Consider the following 11,033-nt stretch of genomic DNA (forward strand, 5'->3'; position numbering starts at 1 on the left):
TGTTCTCCTTTCTTTTTTTCCCTTTTCAATAATCTTTTTTTCTTTATAAATTAATAAAACAACGTTACACACACAACCTCATTCTAATTCACTATACAAATTTGTAGTTTATTTCATATCCCTGAATTAATATCATTTACAAATTACAAGTGCATTTTTTTTAATGTCAACTTCCTTTTAAGCAATGAGTACTAATAAAGAAATACATAAAAAAAAAAAAAGCAACCAACAAACTACACTACACAAACCTAAAAAGACACTTGCGTAATAATGAATGAAAAAAAAAAAAAGCTTCCTTTTAAGCTCTTTTTTTAAAAAATAAAAACATAAGTAAAAATGGAAAAACAGCTACATAACTATTTTCCAACTTTAATAATAATGTAATATTACTCCCTAATAGTCTATGCGTCATACGGCTGGCCAATTCAAACTACTAGACAAGTTATTTTTAATTTTGGGGTATTGGGTATATGTTATGAAAGAGTATAAAACATAATATTAGACATCAATCGTCAGTTTAATCTTTTGGTTTAGTTGGCCCTTTAACATGGTATCATAGCCAACGTGACATAGCGGTCATGGCTTCAAATCTCATCCACCCCCCTCCACCTTTAAGTGGAATATTAAGTGTTGGGTATGAGGAGTGCCCATGTTGTATTCACACTTCAAGCCCAACGGGCTCTCTTGTGAGAAGCCGTGATAGATTATAAAACATAAACCTGGAGTTGGTCATTTAACATATTAGCTCACTAAGAAAAAACGAAAAAGTAGCTACTAAATAATTACCTTATTGACCAATTATATTGTAGCTACTAATAAAGACATGTATAGTTTTTTAGATTGTCCAAGAATGGCAAGCTAAGGTTATATTTTAATTTGCTAATGAACCCTCTATATTTAGGGCCTGTTCTCATTGACTGAACTCAGCTGAACTGAACTGAACTGAACTCAGCTGAACTGAACTGAACTGAACTGAACTCAGCTGAACTGAACTGAACTGAACTGAACTGAACTGAAATGAATATTTTATAAGAGAGGGAAATTAGGAGCTGAACTGAACTGAACTGAACTGAACTGAACTGAGCTGAACTGAACTGAACTGAACTGAACTGAATTTCAACGTAAGAGAACAGGCCCTTAGTTATTATCACTTTCATCATGATCGAATGGTTCGAATCTTAAGACTATTCCAAGGAAAAGCTTGCATTTTTGAATAAGATCACGAAGGTGTCAAAGTGCATTCTTTTTACAATCTCATCACGTCTTTCAAGTGGAAATATGTGAAACACATGCTCTAAAGTAGAATTGTATCATACTTCAAATCTAGGCTCATTAGTAACAATATAAATAAATTCTAGTATAGAAACACTAATAACCTAATTACTTTGAAGCTTGTTAAAAATTTTATTCTATGTCAACTATGGTTCTTCAAGAGGTAAGCTTCCTAGTCTAGTAAGGTTCTTCATCTTCAATTTTAACAACATAATAATATGAAGGTTATTTTTAAATTAATATTTGAAATGAGTTGATATTAATAAGTTAAGTGAAATTATTAAGGTGTCTAACCACAAGGGCGCATTGGCGGAGCCATATTGCTTTTAGTGGGGTCCTTGACCCCGCTTGAATTGCAAAATAAAAAATTTCAATGGTAAAATTTGGAAATTTCTTGTCTTTTCTATTAAAATATGATCATTTGATCATAACAGAATTTAAGCAAATAGATTCGTCGCTAAGGGCAAGTGATGAGAATCGATTTCGGATGCCTTGGAATAGAGGAATAGAGAGGAAAAATCTAACAAACTTTCCCTCGGCTCACTTTGCTAAAATATGCTCTAATCTACTAATATTACCTACTTTAATTTGTCTATTGTGCTATACTAACACCTGCTATGGTGAGCCCTTACTCGACTCTACTTTACTATGCTCTTCTTAATAATTAATATAATTAATACTTTTATTAATAACTGATAATGTAATTAATATAAATAATTAATAATTGATAACTAATAATTAATAATTGATAATTTGCTATGAAATAAAGAGAAAATGCAAGAGATTGGGAGAGATTGATATGTGTATCTTTATTTCATACGATGGGGGTATATGTACATACAATATAACTAGGGTTTGTTTGGATAACAATAAACCCTACATCTAAAATATGAATGATACTAGGTTTATAATGGACATCCACACAATATTTCATAACACTCCCCTAGGATGTCCATTATTGAAGATAGTGTCTCGTTAAAACCTTACTAGGAAAAACCTTGTGGGATAAAAACCTAATTAATGAAGGAAAAAAAAGAGTACAACATTCTTTATAATACGCTCTAGATGTTGTCTCATTAAAAACTTTACTAGGAAAACCCAATGTGGCCTATGGAACAAGACCATAGTTAAGGAAACGAAAAAAAAGTATAGCGCATATTTTTTTTCCCTGATGAATACATAACATGAGATCTTCTAATGCAATGAAACCAATATTGATGGGAAACTTCTCACATGTAGCAGAATATTATTTCTTGATAATTGGTCATCCAAATTGAACTTGAATCTTTAAATCTTCATGTAAACACAAGTGAGGCGTCTTCATTTCAGCATATTCTTGATAATAAAACATGTATGTGTTTACATTTTTATAATCTATATATAATGTTTCGTTAAACACAAAGCTAATGCCTTCTTCTGGAGGTAATATCATACATAACAAAAACTAAGATTGATATTTGATCAAAGATTTACTATACAAAATACGGAATAGTTAGTATAATTAGGGGAGTGCAAAAAAAACCGTAACCGTTAACCGATATAACCGACTCATTTTATAGGTTAATTAACCGTACCGTTAAAAATAAACGGTTACAATTAACCAAACGGTTAAATATAGCGGTTAACGGTTACGGTTACACTTTTGAGTTAACGGTTAACCATAAATATTTTATATAATATTCTATTTCTTGTAAGGAAAAGATATAATTCCTCCGTTTCTTTTTATTTGACACGTTTCTTTAATCACGTTTGCCAACGCACAACTTCAACCATTCATATCTTTAATTACCGATAAGCAAAAATTATAAAAATTTGATATTTTGAAAATATATATCATTACGAATATAACAAGATCCCACATGACTATATTTTTCATTATGTATAAACCACAAAACACGGTCAAAGGGGAATGTGTAAATAGTGCTAAGGTCAAAACGTGTCAACTAAAAAAAACGGAGGTAGTATAATTCAATAAAGTTAAAAAATCTTTATTGATTTGTAATCAACTAATTGGAACTTATTATTATTTATATCACAATTTGTATTAGAGTAGTTGAAACTCTTAAAAGGGCAAAAAAGTATTGAGTTATAATTTTTTTATTGATTAGCGGTTGACCGGTAACTGTACCGCTAAGAAACGGTTAACTGTTGCGGTTAACCGTTTCTTAATGGTATGGTTTGTGTTTTTAAGTAACCGATCTAACAGTTAATCGTACCGTTAACCTAATGTGAACAACTCTAAGTATAATATGTAATTTATTAAAAAGTAAGTAGTTGTCTACTTGTCTATGGATGCAATACATTGTGAAAATATCAAATATTAAGCAAAAAGTAAATACATAAAAACAAAGTCATGTCAGGTAGCCATCCTTGTGATGTAAAATGGAATCACACAATATATTTTGCCTCTTTGGTTGACTGTTGATGATATTATTAAAATTTAGTAATTAATTAATTGATTAATAATTAAATCGTTCCTAATTGTAGCTCTAACATCGAAATAAAATTCCCTTGATTTGTATTCCAGAACTCTTTGTTAATTTGCCTAAGGTGACTCATTAAACTTACATTTAATAATTACGAAGTACTTGTATTATAATAAGGTAAAATATCGTTGTTGCTTGTCCAATTACATAGGCATTTTTCTATATTTTTTCGGCGGTCGTGGCTGTTGCTAAATTATTACCAACAAACCTCTTTTTTCAGAAATCTATTTTGAACTTGACTTATTTTAAATAAGTCACCAAAGTAAAGTAACAGCCTTTGAACAAGGGATAAAAGATGATTCACTTTGCTTAGAAATCAGAATAATAAAGGCTTTGTTCAAAGTTACCTTTCAAAATTACTTCAAATCTTCAATAAACATTATTCTGTATTATTTGATTTGTTAGTGTGAGATTGTGAAAGTCCTCATTTTGATCTCATTGAAGTGTATTTCATTGATCATATATGTAAGGGTTATGATATACAAACAAACTTCATTAGGAAGAATACATATACGAAGTACTATCTATTTTTGAGAGGATGCAGAGTAATAATATATGAAGTAATAAACTATAAAGAGGATATTTGTAATAAATATAGTCTTAATCAATTATGAAGTAGAAAACTATAAGTATTAATGGATGGATTTTTATTTTTTTTTTTGTGGGGGGGGGGGGGGGGGGGGGGGGGGGTTGGTCTTGTAGGGCGCTGTAAGCCTGTAAGTAGTTGTAGATTATCAATTGCTTTTTTTTTAACACATAAAAGACGATTATATTAATTAATTAAAGTTTTACATAAACCAAAGCCAACCTCATTCTGCAAAACAAAATAAGAGGTTGGTAAATAGCTAAAAGCATAAGATCATATCCTAATATGAAAATTAATGACCTTAAGGCTAAAATTACACACTGTGTCCCATCGAAAAGCAAATAAACCAAGTTTTTAGCAGCAAATATAGTAGAAGTTAGATATATATGCAGCAAACTACTCCTCGTCAGAGTCTTCATCAGCATTCAGAGCAATTATGGCAACTATCTCCTCGTTGTAGATAGGCAGAATAGTATCAGGACAAGAGAGATATACTCGATGACCAATACTCATAACCATCCCAATTTGAGCAAGCTCGTGAGCAACAACATTGTCATTTCTTTTCACATGAAGGATTTCAAAGGTATCAAAATACTTGATATCCTCCTCAATATCATTCACCACAGCAGCCAATTCATGATGGAGATTAGTGCCAGCTGAGTTAAGCATGACTCCTAGAGACAGAGCATCCACCTCCAACTCCACATCCTTCATTTCAAGTCTTTTCACCATAGCAACACCTCTCCCTAACAGCTAGGAGCTCAGTTGCAAAAGCTAAAACCGCATTGTATTTGCTTGAAAAGCCCATGATCCACGTACCATCATCTCTGCGCACTACACCCCCCCTGCAACCACATTGATGGCAGTCCAAGCTCCATCAGTGTTGAGTTTGACCCAACCTTTTGGAGGTGGACTCCAAGATTGCAGAGAGTTTGAGCTACTCGGCTTATCAGTGACCTGTGCTTTGCCCTGCATTATATGATTAGTACACTGATAATCTATAATGAATCTACTAAAAACAATTTGAGAGTTAAACATCTTAAGGTCAAAAACAGCTATGTTCCTTTGCTTTCATATATGCCAAATAGCTATGGTATAAGTCATTTTCCAATGGCTATCAAAAGCTAGATTAAAGCTAATCCAGTCATTCCAATCTAAAGAATAGAAATTATGAAAGCTAAAACTAGCAGGAAGATGAATTTTAGCAAAGATATCCTTCCATAAGATAGAAGATGAAAAACAGTCTCTAAAAAGATGAAGATGAGATTCATTATAAAGATTACACCTAGCACATAAGGGAGAGATGAAAGGCATGAAAATAGCCAATTTTTCGGCTACTGGGAGGATGCTGTGTACTAAATTCCAAAGTAGCATTTTATATTTTGAAGGCACGGTGACTTTCCAAAGAGATTTCCAACATGAAAAATAGGGGAAGGGGAGATAAGAAGATGAGATAAGAGATTGATAGGCAGACTTGATAGTAAACTCACCTGATTTTGAAGAAGGCCAATGAATGAAGTCATCAAAGTTTGAAGCTTTAGAGATTGGAGTTGCTAGGATTTCTGAAATTAAAGAAGTAGGTAATAGATGAATTATTTCATCCAAATACCAAACTCCATCCCTTATTATGTTATTAACTAACCAATGAGCCTTAGAGGGGGGGATATCACTAGAGATAAGAAGGTAAATAGGAGCTTTTCCTACCCAATGGTGATACCAAAGAGATGTGGTAGCACCATTGCCTATTCCAATTTTCAACCCCGAGGCAAGAAGATGCCTACCTTTAAGGATGTCCCTCCAAATGGGAGATTGAGAAGGCTTTGGAACACAATAAAAAAGGGCTGAATTCTTCAAATATTTTTCATTAAAAATTCTCACCCATAATTTCGAAGGATTGTTCAAAAGAGTCCAACCCAGTTTAGCCATAAAGCATACATTCCACTCTCTAAGTCTTCTAATGCCCAAACCCCCCGCAGCTAAGGGCATAGTGACAAGCAAGCCTAGGACTGTAGTGAATATTATCCACCTTATTCCATAGGAATTTTCGACATCTTTACTCCAGTTTGTCTAAAACAGTGACAGGAATAAGATTAGTTTGCATGTGATAAACAGGATAAGAATTCAAAACTGACTTGATTAAAGTGCATCTTCCAGCAAGATTCAAAAGCTTTGCTTGTCATCCCCTAATCCTATCCATTGTTTTGTCAAGAAGACCAAAGTAGTGGGAAGGTTTAAGCATATTAGGACTAATCTCAATGCCCAAGTATTTACCAAAAGAAATAGCACACTTGAAACCAAAAGAATGAGCAGTATTAGATCTAACCAAATGGTTCATTTTTGGGGGATAAATCATGGAAGATTTAGATTGATTTAGCCTTAGTCCTGACATATCACCAAACAAGTTCAAAACCTTCATCTTCTCACTGATGTTCTCACTGGAAGAATTCCCAAATAGAAAGACATCATCCGCATAAAATATGTGAGACATGTAAATGAAAGGAGTGAGTTTAATAGGTTTCCACAACCCTCTCCTAACATGATGCTCAATCATAATGGAAAGCCTTTCTAAGAAAAGCATAAAAATATAAGAGGAGAGGGGATCCCCTTGTCTTATACCACGAGAAGGAGTAAAAGACTCACATATTTCACCATTCCACAAAACTGATATACTAGGTGAACATATACAATTTAAGATCAATTTGCTCAAACCAACAGGAAAGCTAAAAAAATTCAATGTATTTTCAATAAAAGACCACTCAAGATTATCATACCCCTTACTGAGATCAAGCTTAAGAGCACAAATATTTTTTTCCTTTTTTTAGCTTTCTTAAAAACATGAGCAATTTCCTTAACCACTATAATATTATTCTCAATGCCTCGGCCAGGGATAAAACTTGATTGAAGAGGATTAATGATTTTAGTGAAAAAAGGCTTTATCCAATCATAAATCAACTTGGTGACCAATTTATAACTAGTGTTACACAACCCTATAAGCCTAAATTCCGAAATTTTGGAAGGATTTTCAATCTTTGGTATAAGGGCTATGTAAGACTTATTAACACTGGCTGGAACCTCACAAGATTGGAAGCAGTTAAGCACAAAATTATAAATAGAAGAACCTAAATCAGACAAAAAATGTTGTAAAAACCGAGGTTGCACTCCATCAGGTCCAGGACATTTTATTGGGTTCATTCTAAATAAACATTCTTGACTTCATCAAAGGATGGAATTCGAGACGTAGCACTACAGTTAAGGTCTGTTAAGATAAAATTTGGCTCATAATTATCCTAAGAAGAATAAGAATGTAAATTCGATTTAAAGATGTTCATGAAATAATCTGTAGCTAGAATTTTTAACTTATCGGAATCCTTAACCCAAATATCATTATTATCTTTTAGAGCTAAAATCTTACCTTGGCTTTTTTTAACCTTGGCTAAAATATGGAAGTATTTTGTATTGTGATCAGCATATTTCTCCGGTTAATGCCAGTTTTTGCGCCCAAATTATCCTCTCCTTTTTGTGAATATTCTCGAGATCTTTTAGCAAATTCTGTTCTAAATTACTAAGGAAATTCGAGCTTTTATAGGCTAAATATAATTGAATACCATCCAATCTAGTCAGAATATTCTTTTTTTTTTCTTTTTTTAAATTTCCAAACACATTCGAATTCCAGAAATTAATATTCTTACTAAAATTATCCAGCCCTGACAAAAAATTATTATTCGACTGAATCCAATTATTAACAAAGAAATTGGCAAAATCAGGATGCTCAAGCCATACTTCTTTACACCTTAAGGGGAAGGGACCTTTCATAGAGGGATTAGTCATATCAATTAATAAGGGGCAATGATCAAAATAATTAGTATGAGTAAGATGTAAAACCTTAGTGTGAGGGAAGAAATCAAGCCAAGACAAATTTGAAAGAGCCCTATCCAAACGCTGCCTTATAAGAGCACCATCCTTCCTCATATTGGTCCAAGTGAATGGAGCACCATGAAACCCTAAGTCCACAAGCCCAGCCTTATCAGTGAAAGCCTTAAAATCCTTACATTGGCTATCCTTAAAAGTGCGACCCCCCGACTTCTCTGATTGTTTTGTAACCTCATTAAGGTCACCTAGCAACAGCCATTGGATATCATTAGGGGGAATGGATTGCCTCAAACGCTGCCAATCCAAATGACGTTCTTTAGGAACACTCGAAGCATGCATTCCAGTAAGAATCACTTCAGGAGTATTATTATTGCTGAAATGAAAATGCCCATGAAAAAGATTACCCTGATCCGAGAATTTCAAAAGATCCAAAACATTTTTCCAGAAAATCCAAACTCCTTCCCTACGACCATTAGGTTCAATGGCCTTGAAATCATTAAAACCCAGCTGCAGTAAAACTTGCCTAGCACATTGAGAATTAGCCTTTGTTTCCAAAAAAACGAAAACATTGGGATGATGAGTATCCACTATATCCTTTGCATGAGGAACAAACTCCTCATTATTCGTACCCCGAACATTCCACACAATGATCTTCATATTTAAAGCCGGCACAGAACATTGAAGGGTGGTGTAGGATGACGAGTCACCTGGGTGAGCTTGAACCGGGAATGGATGGAAGTAACTCTCCCAATCCATCCAAAACTGCAGCGCTTGCATGGGACCTACATCCTCCAATTTGATTATCAATTGCTGGATGTAACTAATTGATTACACACAATACAATATAAAAGTTAAAAAAGAATAGTGACTTGGCAAAAAAAAAAAAAAAAAAAAAAAAAAAATCATAAGGCCAACTTATATGGAGTGGTAGAGGGATCATGGCAAAAAGATACTTAGGACCTGTTCACTTCAGCTTAATTTCAGTTCAGTTCAATTCAATTCAGCTTTTAATTTTCTTCTCTTATAAAATATTCATTTTACCTCAGCTCAGTTCAGTTCAATTCAGCTCCAATTAGTTCAATTCAGTTCAGTTCAGCTCAGTTCGATAAATGTGAACATACCCTACTCTGAGTTTTTAAAAGTTAATTATAAAAGTTAAGACATATCAAACAAAGTAATGTAGGAAGTAATCACTCTACGTATTAGAAAACAACATTGACCTTTTAGAAGTACGAGTAGTGTATGAGAAAAATGATCATGACAAGGATATAAAGTAAATGTGAGGATGAAGAGCTTAAGTAAACCTCAAAAACTTAATTTAGCTGTATATTTTTGCCAAGAAAATCGGCTTTTTAGGCAACCAAAAAACTACAAAGTACAAAGTAGTTATTAAACACTTATTATGTTTGGTTGATCAAATACAATTGTTTTTTTACCAATAAAATTTTTGATTAAAAGTCAATCAAGCCATTTACCAAACACCACCCAATGCTAGAAAAGAAAATTGGATTACTTGGATACTTTCTCTGTTCTTGAATAATTGACACAATCACACTTGACACGCACATGTCAATGCAATGCACTAGTTTGACCTTAAATATGTATGATTATATACACAAACTATTGGGCGCCGCAGTTCGCACCCAATAGTTCATGCGGCAAGAAGGTAGCAACAGCGGCAGAGACACTCCTTCCTTCCACCACTTGCAAAATCAAACACATTGAACCACAATCTAGATTTACATGTCCAAATAATACTAAGAAAAAACGAAATCCCCAAAATCAAAACAAATCATAAATTAAAACAAATAATCCCCAAAAAACGAAAGACAAGGGTTTCGATTTGCATAGGATTGAACGACGGCAGCCTAGTGGTTGGTGATTTGCGGTGGGTTCGGTTATATATTAGTAGAAAAAAAATATGAAAGTTGATGCTATGAAACATTATATCAATACCTAAACATTATGTCAAAGACTCAAAACCTATTTAACTTCGTATTTTATTCATTACCAAAAATAACGACGATCACTTAATACTCTGCATATAAATACTTGAATAGTTTATCATGCTTTAAACTGGGTAAAATTCATGTTTCTCATATTAATAGGGCTGGGCAAAATATCCGATTGATCCGATTCGGGATCCGGCTGATCCGATCCGAAATTTCGGATATCCAATCCGGTTTTTTAACTTTCGAATTTTTCGGATCGGATATCCGAAAATTTTCGGATCGGATTCGGATCACTTATTTTGAAAATTCAAGTATCCGATCCGATCCGATTTTTAAAAAGAAAATATTAATAAACGAGTAAACTAACACAAAATCCAAAATAAACAAAACCAAAAACCTCACTGTCATTCACTATTTCACCTTCTCCGCCTTCCGCACCCCGCATCCCTCACTGCCCAAATTAGCCCAGACCTTACCGCCTCATCGGAGCAGCAGATCCGCAGCCCTAGTCGTGAGTCGTCACTCTCACACGACAAAATGAAGTTTGTGCTTCGTAGTTCTACTTTTTACGATATTGGTGGTTAGATTTTGAAATTGTTATTGGGTTTATGAGATTAATCAATTTATGTAGTACACTAGTACTCAATATTTTGTGAATTGTGATTATGGGTTTTAAATTGAGGACTGACGTTTATAGATCTATCAACTATGTTAGTAATTTTTCTGAAAATATCGTTTATAGACCTTTTAATGTGATATTATACTTGTCTTCAATTAAATTACGGTTCATACTTTATTTTGGTCTATTTTTTAAAAGAAAATTTGGGTTTTTAAATTAAATCAATGGTAATATGGTATAATCTGAAA

Source organism: Chenopodium album, chromosome 13 (genome assembly GCF_948465745.1).
Source record: "Chenopodium album chromosome 13, dcCheAlbu1.1, whole genome shotgun sequence".
Classification (NCBI taxonomy): Eukaryota; Viridiplantae; Streptophyta; class Magnoliopsida; order Caryophyllales; family Amaranthaceae; genus Chenopodium; species Chenopodium album.